We start from the raw sequence: 7,327 nt of genomic DNA, 5'->3' as shown, positions 1-7,327 counted from the left end.
CAAGCGCGCCGGTTGCAGCATTCCAAATTTGATCTTTTTCGCGTGTAGCACCGCCTTTGTCCGGTTGTACCGGGCCCGCCGCTTTGCCACCTCCGCACTCCAGTCCTGGTACACCCTTACCGTCGAGTTCTGCCACTTGCTGCTTTTCGCCCTTTTTGCCCACCTCAGGACTTTCTCTCGATCACTTAGCCGCTGGAACCGCACCAGCATCGCCCTCGGGGGCTCGTTTGCCCTAGGCCTCCTGGCCATGACCCGGTATGCCTCTTCCAATTCCAGGGGCGCCGGACCGGCCCCTTCCCCCATCAGGGAGCTCAACATCTCCGCCACATATCCCGGGAGATCCGACCCCTCCAGGCCTTCTTCCAGGCCCAGGATCCTCAAATTTTTCCTCCTCATCCGAGTGTCCAGCTCCTCGAAGCGGCTCTGCCACTTCATGTGGAGTGCCTCGTGCACCTCCACCTTTGCCCCGATGACTGTGGCCTCCTCCTCCCTCGCGGTCATCTCCTGCTGCAGATCTTTAATCGACGCCTCTTGGATCGCCTGGGCTCCCACCAACCTGGTGGCCGTCGCGTTCATGGACTCTAAGAGCTCCACTTTCATCTCCGTGAAAAAACGGAGGAGAGTGGCCTGCTGCTCCTCCGCCCATTTCTTCCACTCCTCCGATGCACCGCCGGCCGCCATTTTGATTTTCTTCCCCCGCTTTTTTTGGGGAGCTGCTGCCGTTTTTCTTGCCGCTCCGCTCCGGGTACCGACCATAAAATCGGTCTAGTTCTCCTCAGGGGACCTTCCCCCACCGGGATTCGTTTTTTCAGCGCCGTTGGGGCCCTCCAATTGGCCCAAAAACACCTTTGTTGCAGGAGCTTCCAAATGTGCGGCTTAGCTAGTCATAGCCGCAACCGGAAGTCCATTTCAGCAACATCTAACTAGTACATACCGTACAAGCATGGTAGCATTGTGGATAGCACAAATGCTTCACAGCGCCAGGGTCCCAGGTTCGATTCCCTGCTGGGTCACTGTCTGTGTGGAGTCTGCACGTTCGCCCCGTGTGTGCGTGGGTTTCCTCCGGGTGCTCCGGTTTCCTCCCACAGTCCAAAGATGTGCAGGTTAGGTGGATTGGCCATGATAAAATGCCCTCTGGGTCCAAATTGTGTTAGGTGGGGTTTCTGGGTTATGGGGATAGGGTGGAGGTATGGGCTTGGGTAGGGTGCTCTTTCCAAGAACCAGTGCAGACTCGATGGGCCGAATGGCCTCCTTCTGCACTGTAAATTCTATAAGCATTAGCAATAGTTTAATTCAGGTGTCTAAAGGTGATTTTAAAGTTGCCATATGACGATTTACTGCTTTTCCCCTTTTGAGGGGGAGCAGATTGGTGCTTTCATCTGAGTGTCACCATACCTTGGGCGAGAAGCAATGTTGAGAAGGTGGGCCTTCATGAATAATGTCAGTCAGTATGGGAATTGAACCCGCACTGCTGGTCTTGCACTGCATCAAAAACCAGCTGGCTAGCTCAGTGACCTGAATCCCAGCCCCCTGCTGCCTATCCAGTATTTGTTAGAAATATTCTCTTCCATTGCACAGATCTAAGATTTTGAAATAAAGAGCCTGATGCAGTGACAGTGTTGATCTGGGTGTGCCGGAGATTCTCTGGCCATGGACAATTTTGCGTGGCCCCTTCCCAAGGTCTAGTCTCCCCAAATGCAGATCTCTCCAAAATGGTGAAAATATCATTCACCCTAATTTGCATTCATAACGATTGAAGTTGAATGCTGCGGCTCCCCTGGGAATGACCCAACTCTCCACCAGGAAGTCACATAGGCATCATTTAGTACTAATGTGAAGCTGGCACAATGGCTACTGAGGGGAAGTGAGGTAAGTAGCCATTTCCACTTTCCAGCATGCAGTTCAAAGGCACTGGAGCTGCTGCACCAGTGCTCATGGAGTTGAGTTTGGGGGGGGGTGGGGGACCCTTTTTGGGTGGTTGGGGTTGTTCAGGGGGCTGGGATCACCCCTGAGCCAGGAAAGTGAGGGGGCAAGGTGTACAGCTGACAGTCAGCATATACTGCAGGATGCTGCGTCTCAGCAGGGAGATTGCAGCACCTGTGTCATGTCCTCGCGGCCATATGGAGGAGCAGGATTCCCATATCTGCTGGCCTTCAAGGTCACAGCAGCCGTGAATGTTTATGCAACCGGCTCATTCCAGGGCCAGAACGGGGACTCGTGCTGCATATCAAAACGTACAGCCCCCAAGTGCATGTGTGAGGTAACGGATGCCCTGTATACCTGAGCATCTGACTATACCAACTTTGACATGGACCAGGCCCATTAAGATGCCCAGCCAGCAGGACCCGTCGCCATTGCCAGGATGCCCCAGGTCAGTGGATGATTGATTGCACGTCACTCTGGGCGCATCAGGGAGTGCCTGAAATTGATGGGAAAGAATTTCACTCTCAATGTTTGGATTGTGTGCGACCATCATCTCAGAATCATGCACGCCTGTGCCCGCTACCCTGGGACATGCATGAGAACGTACTGAGATCCCTGGTGTCTTCACGGACCACCCCAGGATGATGGGTTGGCTGGTAGGGCACAAGACACCAGCTGAGAAAATGGCAGATGACACCGATGGAGGCCTGCAGCCGAGGTGGAGATCCAATTTATAATGAGACCCATGTTGCCATCCATGCTGTCTTGAGCAGTGCATCTGACTGCTCGATGTGATTGTGATGTCTTGGCTGCTCTGGTGGTATCTGCAGTGCACCCCCCTGAGGATTTCCTGCTTTGTGATGGTCTACTGTTCTCTCCAGAATCTGGCACAGCCGCAGGATGACGCTTTGGAGACCGCTGGAGGACTACCCAGCGGAGGAGATATGCAAGGCGGCCCTCGTGTATCCAGATTCTCATAGGATGAGGCTGTGCCGTCAGCTCAACACTCTCACCCCATCACACCACCACTTCCAATACCACCCTCCTTACATGACCACCCTCTCGAGGTCTCTGCAGTTCAGGGTGATGGGCCTGTGTCAGCATTGTCAGCGGGTCACTATACAGGGCAGGAGAGTAATCACTCGCTGTGAGGCAAACTAGTTCTCCTCAGGATCGGAGAAAGTCTGACTCCTGTCTTTCTGTTGACTGTGTGCTCACACCTATTTTCTGAATGGATCGCTTTGCCTGAGGAGGGAGGGGTGTAATTTTGCTGCTGTGAAGAATAACCTGATGAGAGGCTTCACCTGGATGTGCCCCCATATGTACATCCGAGGTGGAGGCAGCCTGAGCTTCTGTTTTCTGTGCCCAATGGCCTTTGATGCCCTTGCCGGAGGTTCCTTGAAGGGCTTGGGTCATGTCACCCTGTTCTGCCCGCTGCCCTCAATGTGCCGGTGTCATGATGGAATCAGAAGAACTGAAGACCACTGTAGTCTCCTTGCTGGCAGACCCCGGAATGGCCTCCAGCATTTCCTCCTCCCTGTGGGGGCCCTGAGGGACTCCATGGATCGAGGGGCAGCTGGAGTGAGCTCCAGGAGCCTCCTGAGTCATAGTCCTGGAGGCTCTCCATTTTCTGCACCATGGTGTTGACGCTCTCAGCGATGGTCCTCAGTGACTGGACCAAACGAGTGCCTTGGCAATGTCCACCTGTGGCTGGGACATGATGTCGAGGCCTTCAGCCATGGTCGTCACAGACTGAGCCATGCCTTGTACACCATCAAAACACAGGTGTTGTGCTACAGGTTTTCCACTGCGGTCGCCTCTGGTCTTAATGCTGGCACCTGCGTATGAAGGCTTTGGGACTCCTCCAATTGGCCTTGCAGTCACTGATATCTCCTGAATCTCATGACTGTGTCCTAACATCTGCATCCGCTCAGGAACCTTTTATCAGAAAGTGGCACCTGGCTAGGACCAAGCTGTGTCCTGGGATACAGCGACCTTCGACTCCTGTCTCCCTTCGATGTTCCTGCCTTCACCTGATGTGCATCAGCAGCTGTGTGGTGCTCACCAAATCATGCTCTTGTCCACTAATATCGCCCACTGAGGTGTGTGTCACTGCTGGTGGAGGGTGAGGGTGATAGCTGTGACACATAGTCGGTGTTCTCCTCTGAGGTGTTCTCTTGGCGGAGAGGAGAATGACTCCGGATGGTCCGTACGCATCAGATGGTGATCATGAGAGATAATGGACATGTAGTGAGTGAGAACGAAGGATAATTTTGTGGGACTTCAATAACTCGCTTGAGACAGGTCTCTGTGGTGGGGCAATGGATTCTTACCTCCCTGGCGCAGGCCAACTTTGCAGTCGGTCATTGCTCTCCCTCTTTGGGAAACCCCACGATCTCTTGAAGCTGTGAGGACTCTGATCTTTGGGCCTCTTCCCTCCATCTTCACCCTTTCCCTCTTGCGGGAACAATGGACTATCTTCTGCAGGGACGAAGAGGGCATTGTGAGTCGTAATGCTTGATGGGTCGGGGGGGGGGGCCTATAGCAGATGGCATGTGTGGGCACTGCACCTAGCCATCAAGGGGTTGTGTGGATGGGTGCCATGGGGTTCGGAGGAACAAGATTGGAGTTTTGGGGGGGTGGGCGTGGTGCCAGCCAGTGGATTTCTGGCAGTTTGGAATATTGAGGGGTGGCAGGCTGAACAGAACAGATGCCAGGTGACAGGTCGTAACTTAACCCTTGCAGCACTTTAGAGGTTGTCTGTCTTATGACATTGTACAGCGGTCCTCCTGGTCATGCCCGCACTCACCAGCTGCCACTGCCTCCCAGGTGGCATTGCTGATCCTGCTGCTGGTTCTTCAGCCCCCTTGGGGGAGCAAGAATTAATGCCTCTCATCGGCGTTTAGGAGCCTGGTCAGGTTGGCATTGCCAAAGTGAGGAGCAGGTCGACATGCTGCATGTTTGCGTGCTGAGTGGGAGTGAGTCATGCGGGAGCACTTAAAAGCAGCTCCCTCGTGTTAGCGATGAGCAGCTGAGGCGTGAGTTGGGCGAATCAGTTGCCGTGATTCACGTGGGAGGCTCATTTTTGGCACTAAATGCCATTGAATACAGGCTCAGATCTCGCCAACGCCACCTCAACACCCTGCCAAACGCACCAAAAGCGGACTTCCACTTTTGTCCGCTGAATTACGCAGAAAATGTTTCACCATTCAAATGACTAGCTCATTTACACAATGCTTAATATCAAGCATATTCATATAAACATCACTGGGTGATAGGATCTGAGGCAAAAGTGTAGGACTATATTCATTGGAATGAAGTTTAGGGGATTTAATTGTTTGGAAGGACTGGTTACAAGAGCGGATCAGAAGCTCGGCATCCTGCAACAAGAAACCTGCCCCCTAATTCCAAAGCCTGTACACCATTTACAAGGCATAAATGAGGATTGTGATGGAATAATCTTTCCCTAGCCTCAATGAGTGCTGCTCCATCAACTTGAAAAACGTGACCCCCTCCAAGCATTCCTTGCTTGCATCGCATCCACAAACATTCACTGTCTTCCCTGACTGATGTGCAGTAGCAGTAGTGTACACCAGCTACTTCAAGATGCACTGCAGGAACTCTGAGGCTTCCTTGATAGCTCGGTGACATCGTAATGGAAACCGTATTGAAGTTTCTATAAACTTCCATCCTTGATATCTTTGCCCTTCCAAGTAAAGTAGCAAGCTGCATCTTGTGAGGCCTCTGCAAATCCTGGATTCTGAGCTGAGAAAGAGGGAATCATGAATATGTACTCTTGAGACAATAACCTGTATGTCTAATTTTCAGCTTGATTGAATGGGATTAGGGCTCTTGCACTTAATTTCAAAATAATTTACATATTCGGAATAGTTGCAAGCGTGATCCAAAAACCCTGAATGTCATTCTTAAATAGTGCATCAATGAGGACTCTTCACATATTTTAGAAGAGATCATTTGGGAAATATCAAGTTTATCTCACAAAATTGAAGAATCATGGAATTAGCTCAGCAAAAATCTAGGAAAGTTGCATCATTAAAAATAGAATTTGACATTTTGAGTTAAAATGAATGTGAATGCAGATGCAAATACCTACAACAGTGTTGGTTGGTTCCTTGGAAAATGTACCTCGAGTCAAAACGTTATAAGTTGGAACCAATTTTCCCATAAGAAAAAGTTAAGTTCTAAATTTGGGGTTCGTTCCCCAAGGCCTAATGCCCTATTTCCATCAAAATAATCCAAAATTTTGTACTGAATAAATTGATTTGATTTATTGTCACATATACTGATGTACAGTGAAAAGTATCTTTCTACAGCCAAGGGAATGTACACAGTACCTACATAGTAGACAAAAAGAATAATCAACAGAGTACGTTGACAAATGGTACATCGACAAACAGTGCTTGGTTACAGTGCAGAACAAGGGGCAAAACAAAGCAAACACATGAAGCAAGAGCAGCATAGGGCGTCGTGAATAGTGTTCGTATAGGACAAGATCAGTCCGAGGGGCAGTCGTTGAGGAGTCTTATAGCTGTGGGGAAGGAGCTGTTCCTATGTCTGGATGTGCATGTCTTCAGACTTCTGTACCTTCTGTCTGATGGAAGGATCTGGAAGAAGGCAATGCCTATAAATTAACACATTGGAACAGCAACTGAGTGCCTTGAGTCCGGGAGATGAGCAGCGCAGATTATCAATGTGCATAGCTTCAGAAAGTCAAAGCTGACGTAAATTCAAACCAGGGTGTTAATTTCTATATGTTGTAAAAGCCGTTCGTCGTAACTCGACGGTCGAAAAATCAAGCACCGCTTGTAGTGACAGCCTAAAACACTGACAACACTCTTTAATCATATGTTAAAACAAAAGCATCAATTATCTTAAGCTACCAATTTGCTTTTTCATAATGCCTTTAATGGAATAAACATCCCAAGGTACTTCACAGGGATGTTTGCCACCAAACCACCCAACCTTGCAACAGCTTGAATATATTTTATATATCAATAATACCGTTAATATACCTATTTCTTCACTCTGCTTCGAGAGTGGAAGGCAATAGCAAACCACTTGACAAAAACGGCTGAGAAAATAGCTCACGGTGAATTATCAGCAGTCAGAACACAAATGAAATTTAACATAATAAAATGCTTCCAGATGCTTTGCAGGACTATTATTGAACAGAATTTTACACTGAGCTGCATAAGGAGGTATGAGGACAGATGACCGAAAGCTTAGTCAAAAGTGAGTTTTAAGGCACGCCACAGAGAAGAGAGATGCACAAGGGGTTCAAGGAATGAATCGAGGCAACTGAAGGCACAGCCACAAGTAGTAGAGTAATTAAAATCAGGGATGATCAAGAAAATGGAATTTGAAGTCTTCAAATATCATTGCA

Source organism: Scyliorhinus canicula, chromosome 20, assembly GCF_902713615.1.
Source record: "Scyliorhinus canicula chromosome 20, sScyCan1.1, whole genome shotgun sequence".
NCBI classification, from domain to species: domain Eukaryota; kingdom Metazoa; phylum Chordata; class Chondrichthyes; order Carcharhiniformes; family Scyliorhinidae; genus Scyliorhinus; species Scyliorhinus canicula.
The sequence above is the reverse complement of the archived record's forward strand: the minus strand, read 5'-3'. Positions refer to the sequence as shown.